Raw genomic sequence first — 10,332 nt, forward strand, 5'->3', positions numbered from 1 at the left:
CAGGCATAATTTTTTGCCTTTTTCTTTGGAATTATACCGTTTGCATCTGAAAATGCCTCATATATCCAGCCAACCCTTCGAAATGTGTTGCTAAAGAAGAATGATGAGAACCGTATGGATCGACTGGATTATTAACGAGGGAGTCCTAAGAAGAGTTTGAGAAAATAGAAGCCTCTTGAATAGCCTCTTAACAAGAAGACGGAGCAACCTTATGGGCCATATCTTGAGATATCGTGGCCTGTCGAAGACAATCGTGGAGGAGCAAGTAGATGTTTAGAACGGAAAAAGGAGGACCTCGAATGAAATATGTAAGGATGTGGAAGAGAAGTAGTTAGTAGATTTGAAAAGATTAGCTGATGGGAGAACTGAGTGGAGAGCTGCGTCAAAACAATCTTTGGATTTGGTGATGGTTTTCCGGGTTTACACCGCGTTGATACATGTTTTGCGGACGACAGTTTCGGGCGCGTTCCAGCTCCCGTCTTCGGGTCCAAATGATTTGCAGATCTGTGATCCTTATTTATTTACAGCTAGTCAGACGGATGTTGGATTTGGACCCGAAGACGGGAGCTGGAACGCGCCCGAAACTGTCGTCCGCAAAACATGTATCAACGCGGTGTAAACCCGGAAAACCATCATCAATCAACTAACCGCGGAAGCCTCCGTAATAATCTTTGGATTTAATTTTGTTTTCTTTCCCGGTGAACAATTGAAGTAAATATTTCTCGGGTTTTGCACCGGGTAAGGTCCTCCATGTATTTTTCCAACGTTTCGATGAGCAACTCGCCCAATCCAATGAATTGGATTCCTGAATCCCTGAAGAAGATGGGCGAGTTGATTATCGAAACATTGGAAGGATGCATGGAGGACCTGACCCGGTGCAAAACCCGAGAAATCTCAGCTTGAATCTCAGGATTGTTGACCAGTGATGATGATTATGATCACGCAAATCCGTGTACGTGTCGCATAGCATGCTTGAGTGCCAAACATACGTTTAATTGGCCTGAAATTTCACCAACTTTGTGATTTTACTCAAATAAAAAATAAACTTCTGCTAATCAAATCTCCTCATAAATATTGTTTGTACATGTATTCATCGCCTGTAGTGAATTTTTATGGGTTTCCATCATTTTTAAATTCGATACCATGTAAATTTTTCCACAATCTTCGACCATTTTAATTATTGTTGATTTAAAAAAATTCATTTCTCTGTTTTTTTTAGATTGATTACAACTAAGCCCTTATTTTCAGACTGATAATGTTTCCTCTTTTCATACAGTTTCTATGATATCTAGAGAGTGCATAAAATTGTATGAACATTAAACAGAAATGTATTAATCGACCCTTCCCAGTCCGCGGACTATATTCTGCTATCATTTTATGCTTTTCCTGTTGAATTTCACGAATACATTTTTTCATTTTCCTGTTGATAACTATGGACAAATAACTCTATTTCTGTCACTTCAATCATTACTGATGCTATTTAATTAATGGGTCTCCAATTTGTTTGTAGGTCATTATATAATTAATTATAAAATTGCCTTCATTTTATGATTTAACCGCTTTCGGTTGAATATCTATTTTCCAGACTCATGCGACAATCGCAAATATATTTCAATACTAAATATGCATCAAATAAACAAGGAATCGTTGTAAATGTGTTGATAAATTCTAATAGAAAATGTAGTGCTAGATCTCCTCGTAACTGTTGAGGGTAAATGAATTAATTTACCATTTAAGGTCACATTAGCATGCGGTTTGAACTTTTAAATTACCCTGGTCTCTAATAGTTTGTGTATCTTCATTCTCCTAATATATAACCACGAATATTTTGATAAAAAGTGATTACAAAAATACCATTGAGGTCTTGAAAATACTTTTACCATCTATTCCATTTTTTCTATTTCTTTTTCTCTTCTCCATAATTCTACATTCTCAGTACTTTTATCTAGATTATGCTCCATAAGGAAGTGCGTCTTTTTCAGTCAGAACCAAATCCCGCAGTTATATTTTTTGCTCATTTATTCCAGATTATACCCTTTCTACCGGAGTATGTTCAAATCTGGAGGTTTCTGAATAAATTTTCACCTTATGGTTAAATGCTAAATAAATTAAAGGATCGATAGAATCTGCTGTACTTGAAAGGGAGAATTGTAATACAAAATAATCTCGAGCAAATCTCCAAAGAGTTAATGTGGGTAAATGCATCCATGAATAAATCCCTGTAACCTGCACATTTCATTTGCTATTTTAAGCTGTCTTGAAATCGTTGGTGAGGTGTTCTTATTTATTCTGCATTCTATTATAGAGGCCTCGCTCCTTTTATCCTTATCTTCTGACTTATCCCGTTCTCCAATTGGTAAATGTATCCAAAGTTCTGTCAAACCCTAAATAAAGTTGAATAATGGATGAATGCTAAATATTTTTTAAAATAAAAAATACTAACGCACTTTTGATTTTTGAACGACTTGGATCATGAATTTCAATACCAAATTAAATTATTTTATCTACATGCATTTATTGAGAGTAGGAATCGTATGTATATAGATCAACGGTTCCCAACTGGTTCGTCGCGTACCACGTAGGGGTTCCGGTCGGGGATACGCCGTTAAATAATCGTTAATGGCGGAAGATCGGCGAATGGCTACGTTCACTCTATTTATACAATTATTTATAACTAAAAATTTCATCTACCCGTAGTGAACTATGCACTAAAATGTGCACTTTTGTTGTCATTCTAATTTTCAGATGTTCGTTGGTAAGCGACCAAATGTATTTATGTTTATTACTCTGCGTAACAATACTCTTCGGATATGATGTTATTTAAAAATGAAGCGTCTTGAGTTGAAGTTACATTTTTCACTTACACCAAACTGGTGTCTTATATACCTCCGCGTTAAAGAAACTAACAACTTTGCATTTTTGGGGGTACAATATTAGTTATATACATATAGAGGGGTACGGGAGGAAAAAAAAGTTCGGTAACCGCTGATCTAGATTAATATCGCTAGTACCGTTTGAATGTAATGTCTCGTTCAGATTACGATTGTTCCAGCAATCGTTGGAAATATCGTGCATTCACACGGCGATGGTTAAAACCTGTGCTGACCTCTAGTGCTGACATATAAAGTGAACGGGAAATTGACGGTTAGCAAAGCTGTTGAGGTATGCAGGGTCAAGATATTACTTTGTTCAACATGTGTTTAACGAATAATTTTTCTTCCGCCCATATTCTTCCTTGCTTGGACAAATTCATGAAAAAGGATAGAGCTAATAGAGCTTCACGAAATTTTCGTCTTTCTCTTGTCGCTTCCCTGCCCCTAACCATCGTAAAGTGGCAAAGTTCGGAACTACGGTAACTATTGTCAGGACATGCATTCACATTAATAGTTCGGCCAACTATCGTTAGGACGAGCGCTCGGACAATCGTAATCTGAACGAAGCATAAATAATAATCCAGTTGCGACAGAAAAATGTAGCGAGGGAAAAATATAAGAAAGACGCCTACTTCGGGCGCAACCTCTATAGATTTACGTGCTCTTCTTTCGCCAAGTTACCCCTTCAAAAATTCCTCACGCAGTCCCCCACTCCTCTATGCCTCCCTGTCCACATCTTCCTCTTCTTCTTCTTCTCTCCTGACGACCTTCCCGAAGTGTCTCGTCCCGTGAACGACGAGTAATTTCGCTCTCGACGAGTCTTTTGTTTTTTTTTTTCGATTTTGAATTTTTTTTCAGCGTCACCATCTCTTTTTCCTTCCTCCAACGACACGATTAAGCTTGAGAGTAAAAAAAAAAAACGAAATGTTGCTCCAAATCGTAAATCGCTCTCTTCGTGCACCTCCTGGAAGTTTTGATTTTAATTTCATTTACATGCACGTGATCTCCACCTTTTCAGTTCGTTTATTTATGGCGGCGTTCCCAGAATAATCTCTCCTCGATATTTTGAGATATATTCCCTGTTTATTTATGCTTTTTCTTAGTTTCTTTCTTCAATTTCTCTGAAATCTCATAATTTCTTTGCTGCCCAAGCACGAAGTTTTAAGTATAAATAATTTTTTCCTCTCCTCAACATATCTTGTGATTTATTCCCTCCAGGTTACTGTTGTACATTTTATATTGTGTTCTACCCTAGTTTGTTAATTTTTCCATATCCAGACTCGAAGTTGTAAGTGCACTCAAGTTTTTTCTCCAATAATTACCCTAAAATAAGAAATATCTTCCTTATTGCCCCCGATTGGTTGACGGGAAATTGGGATTCAAACTCTCAAGGATAAATTGAGATGTCCAATTAAACTCCCCGTAAGACTTGTCTTGCGAAAATATTTTATTTATGTTCGAGTAATATGCATACTAATATATCTTATGGCTCTTGAAATGGTCGAGAATGTAGTTCAGACGCAGCATAGCAATTTAAAACATTTTCGTGGTCATAAATGTCATTGCCTTTCAAAATTTCCATGAACATGCACTTGAAAAAGAGGAAGTCAAGTTTCTAATCACATCTTCGGTTATTAATTAAACTTAACTTCCATGTAAAGCATAGTAATCTATTGAAGTCGTGGGCTAACATTGTATTCTTTGCCTTTCCTCATTAAATTTTCTCTATCATATAAGAGCACTTTTCATTATTGTCAATCACAGCAATTTTGGAACAAGGAATAAATGCACGCGTCAAGCAATTTGAATTAAAATCTCCAGTTAAAATTGTCTACAACGTATTGTTTCCAGGGTTTAAATTTATAGATGACTTTCAGTTAGAGAGATATTAATGGAGTCGTTAACACAATGGCTCCACCTAAATGTTGGTTTCCGTTAGTTAGGGTATGGCTCAACGTAGGCTGAGCAGCAGGCATGTGATTTTCACTAATTCAGGTTACGGCGGCTAGTTTATTTTCCTTGGAGTTTTTTACCTAGGGTGTTCCAATTCACCGGAGATTTGAACCCGGTAGACTTCAATTGTAGCTAAGGGGATTTCGCACCCTACCAGGATCCCCCTAATTAAATTTCTTGTGACATAATCATTAAATTTTAAATTCGTGGGTTATTGCAATACTCCTTCCCTCGCTACTCCATAATTATCAGTCAAATTAGAAAACTTGGATCATCCGTCATTCACAAATAATAGAAAGAGGCCGAGAAACTAAAAACGTGTCCTAAGAAAAAATTAAATATTATGTCAAAATTTCATTCCATATATTTTGTTTATTTACAATTGATTAATTTTTAATTTTGTTATTTTTTATTGTAAAAACATTGTTTTAACCTTTTATGCTGTTTATGTAACAAAATGGAGCACTCATTTTCAAGCCAATCCCTAATGAAGGTGTATAAATGTACTGAAAAATAACCAAAATATTGCATTTAAAATTTTTCAAGACCTACGCTTTAAGGCAATGATTTAATATTTTTATATTTTCAAACTTGTGGGCTATTATATTATTCCTTCTCTTTCCATACTTTAATGCTCTATCATATTAGAGAATATTTTTATCATCCACATGTACTATTATCTAAAAACTTTTAAGTTCCCTGTATATTTATACCAAGATAAAAAAGTCGCTAACTTCTGCTACTTTCAATATCTTACTCTAAAAATTTATTTTTGTGATTGATTTAAGTAATATCCACGTTTGTTGCTGGGAATTTTGGCTAGTAGAGGTTTTAGGCGCAACTAATCCTGAAGGGTCTGGGGAGTATGTAATACCCGCCAGGGTAAGCGGGAGATGCGTGTGCCCTTCCTTCAGAAAAAAATTAAGATAAATGGTTCAAAGAGTTGAAAGGCTTTCTGAGGTATATTTTTTTAATAATCCTTACACTATCCAATAAGTATTATTAACCCAATTAGTTAAAATGAATTAAAATAAAAAACTTTTCTGAGCTATGGGGGGGGGGGGGAGGTTTCACTCCCAAAAACCCGCCTTTTGTTGCGCCGGTAGTACTATCAACTGCTTTTATTTCGGTTTAATGATATATTACAAAGTAAAAATATATTATATTATATCATTTCATATTATATTTTCCATTGCCATATAGTAAAAAAAACTCTGCGCCATACAAATTCCACGAAAATAATTTAAATTGAAGTAAACTACTTATATATTCAAATTTAAATGGCTATGGAAAGATCTTATGCGTACTCAATGGGAGTAATCAACCTAAAAAGCAAGCATTGCCGTTGCTAACCAGATCTGGTGACATATTCAAACTCGAAATACCGGGCTATAACTTCGTTTCGGACAGAAGTGAGCAAGGTCAAGTGATGAGCTGGTTTTTTCCTCGCAGGAGAGGCGTCGAAAACGAGTTTAAAGAGGCCCATCCCTGGAAATTCTAAGGAAATGAATCAGGTGAGAAGGATGACTCTTTTCCGCATTGTTGATCTCAGCGGAAATAGGGTAGTTTCCTTCATCAAAGAAGACGAAAGGCATTGATGGCGATTCGTTAACCACCATTAGTGTTTTCATAATATAAAAATTATTTGCTTTTAGAAATCCCAGTTCAGACGATTGGCAATGGTCAATTTTAACCGCATTTGAAAAAGGCCAGAATTGGCGCCCATGCGATGCCACTCCACGTGACGTCACAGGGACCTAATTTCTATACAAGTAGATAGGAGTTTTACATTGTCTGAGATTACCAATGCATGTACAGAGCTCAGGGAAACATGTCTTAATAATCACCTATTAAAACTGCCTATGGTAGGAAAGTTTCCTTCGGTTGATAAGGTAGTAATAATCCTTATTTAAGCCAAGCGCTACCTGCAAGCAGGGTACTCTGCTACCTGCTAGCAGCCAGCATCGCAGCAGCGCACACATTCTCGCCCCAAGGTCACCTCACACGGTGGAAGCGGAATCCAGAATGACATCACACGGGCTTTCCACAGCATTCATAGTTAGCCGTCGCGTTTTCGCGCACTTGAAATTTTTCGCTTTTCATTTAATCGACATTTCGATGCCCTCTAGTGCTGACATCTATAGTGAACGAGAAATTGACTGTTAGGAAAGCTGTTGATATATGCAGGGTCAAGATATTACTGTGTTCAACGTGTATTTAACGAATAATTTTTCTTCCGCCCATATTCTTCCTTCCAGGACAAATCCATGAAAAAAATAGTGCGAAGAGAGCTTCACAAACTTTTCGTCTTTGTCTTGTCGCTTCCGTTTCCGGTCTCCCAGCGCCTAACCATCGTGAAGTGGCAACGTTCGGAACTACGTTAACTATTGTCAGGACAAGCATTCGCACGGCTAATTCGGCCAACTATCGTTAGGACGATCGCTCGGACAATCGTAATTTGAGCAACGCATGGTGTAAATATTGATTTCGATTAAAATCGAAAATCGAGTTTGAATTTTCAAAGATAGAGGGAATTGAGATCGAGCCATGATCTTCGAGATTCGATCCAAACTCGATTTTACAACTTCAATCGGGGGATCGGGTTGTTTTGGTGACTAGAGTGTTGGTTTCCCACCTGGCGGACCCGGGTTCAAATCCCGGCGGTGGCGGAGAATTTTCAGAGACTGCCCGACCCCTGCTTGAGTGTTGTGTGGAGGACATTTCATGCGCAACACTCCGTCCGTCGGATGGGACGTTAAGCCGTGGTCCTCATGGCGCCTTTCGTTAAGAGCAGGCTAATGCCGACGCCGGGTTTCTCTCCACCCTTCCTTCCATACCCGTCCCTCATGGCGCAAATGACCTCAGCTGTCGGTCGCCTCCTCCAAGTATCATACATTACAACTTCAATTTTGACAATTTCGTTTGATCTTAGCAGCGTCACCACCGGCCTATGATAACTTCATCCGTTCCATGTGAGAGACTCTTCTTCGAAGTTCGCCCTTAATCATCAAGAAATCATTTCGATCAATAGATCTTTCTTAATTAATTTTAATGTAGCCGAATGGTTCCAGCCCACGTCTATTAAAGATATGGTTTAAGAGTCGGTTCCTGCCGTCATTTACAGTACTGTAGGCCGGGAATGATATATTATTTAGTCTTCATTTACTTGCCTTTGGGAAAGAAATGTTTACTTAATTTGTGATAAGGTAATTATCCCACTCTCGTACAGCACTCATTATATTTTTCATTATCCAAATTGCTTTTGTGCCATTAGATTTTTTTTTTAATTTCATACATCTCACCAGTCGCTGCTTTAAGGTAGTATATGGTGATAACCCCAATTTAGGTTAACCTACGGAGTACCTATTTTCCACAATACTGTTTCATTAATTGTATATATATAAACTTTGTGAACTTTCATAAGGCGGATTAAATATATTTATTATTTTACTTTACGTATCAAATTTTTATTTACCTTAAAAACGAATATGCTGTCAAATTCGTGGTGTCAGGTGTTCTGGAAAATTGCTAAAGAAGTCTTAAAAAGTTAGGGACATTGGGGATGAAATTTAATTGGTCAGCGAATAAAACCAAACGATATACCAATTTCCCTTTTTTCACGCTTGATTAAAACTAAAGGCTTAAAACGGCGTGAGGTACCCTACATCCAACTCCAGTGCATTTTTCCGACATCAACGCATTTCTCGGTTGAAAATCGTCAGCTCAATTCGGGATGGAGGGAAGAATTTCATCTCACTGTTAACCCGGCGCCACAGTCTGCCTTGATTACTTTTTGACGCTCAGTGACGCGCCGATGCATCTTATACTTTGTGGAGCCGTCCACGCCCATCAAATGGGAGACTATAATGACCACCGTGGATTTGAAAAGACCCGATCCTCATTCCACACACTTAGGAACAAGTGATCACGGCTTCCAGTTCTTGATAAGGTAGGAGAGGGTGTGATACAATGCAAACTTACCGCGTGAACGGCCGTGAAGTTCACAGGACCGCGTTTTTCAAAACGAATAGTGCGGGCGTGAAGGAACAACACGATATTCAAAACGAATATCGTATTCTTCCCTTCACGCTTTCCAACGACTCGATCCTTTGATTTTACTTATTTTTGGTAAAATATTACAAAATTGTTGGCCCAATAAAATATGGTTTCGGTAGTAGTGGGCCCCGGTCGCTTTCATAGCGGCGAGGGTATACCCTATCCTACCCTACCACTCCTATCCCTACCCACAGAGGCATCGTCGGGCTCTTAATCGCGGTGGCGCCTCTTTCCTTTTTCTTCCCTTCCACTCCCCTTCCCGAGAGCGCGGGCGTTTCAGCTGTAGCACTGGGTCCCGCCATCCCTGATTCCGACCTCCTTGGAATAATGGAGCAAAAAGTCTGTGTATTCATGCTGCAGCGTTTTAGGGGATAGATTTTGAAGTAAGTGGTACTTGTTTCGTGTCTTCGCATGATACGATGTCTAAACCCAGCAGGCGTCAACCCGTGACGAGTGGGTTATTATATCATAAGGACCGCTCGTGGCCTTGAGAAACGGGACGGTTCTCTCGTGAATTTCGCTTGAGGTAATTCCCACCTCCAATCAGTCTTCCCTCTTCGTCTTGGTCGTTTCTTTCGTCTCCTCCCTTTCTCCACCATTATCGTCCTTCCATTACGATCGCCGATGCCAACGGCCGCCGAAGGGGGCGTGCACTGTTCGCCAGGGCGTCTCCTACCTTGCCCTTGGTGGATAACGAGGAGTTGGCTCGAGTATCCCGCTGCAACGAGTCTTTTCAATTCAACCATTTTGCGAAATAAAAAAAATTCTTGGGAAAGTTTTCGTAATTGAACTAACCTTGTTATAGCCCACAAAACTAAAATAAAATCTCTTAACCTTTTTTATACTCATGCTGTCCGTACCAAAATGATAGAGACTCGAGTTTGAACGTTTATGAAAACCATACTCTTAAAGCTAGTTTCATGATATTGGTACTATTAATTTTCTTGTTAAATTTATCGTTGATTAATATGGTTTGAAATTTTTTACTCGTCAGTTAAATATAGATATTAGTGCATAAACTAAAAAGGTTCAGGGTTTTTAAGCCTATCTAAGTAAACCTCAACTTTAAACAACGTTAAACGGGAATTACTAATTACATTGGCCAACGTTAAACGGGAATTACTAACTTTACCTGATGTATATATGCCATGGAGTAAATCTTTTTTGTCAAAGTTTAATACACCTCCCTCCCACATTTACAAAAAAATTTATTGTATTTTTGGTGAAACAATAATTTTGCTGTTCATATTCGGTTGCCCATACGAGGTGAATTTTGACACTTTTGTCATTGAATAGTCTTCTGGAAGGATGAAAGTGGTTATCATTAGGTCAACGATCAAACCTTAAGGTTTGATGGGGATTGTGGAGGGTAGAGATCACCCCAGGCTAATCCAAAGGTTACTCTTTTATTCTAATGGTATCAGTGAAGAATTTTCTCTGGCCTTTTATC

The sequence above is a fragment of the Ischnura elegans genome, chromosome 12 (assembly GCF_921293095.1).
Source record: "Ischnura elegans chromosome 12, ioIscEleg1.1, whole genome shotgun sequence".
Classification (NCBI taxonomy): Eukaryota; Metazoa; Arthropoda; class Insecta; order Odonata; family Coenagrionidae; genus Ischnura; species Ischnura elegans.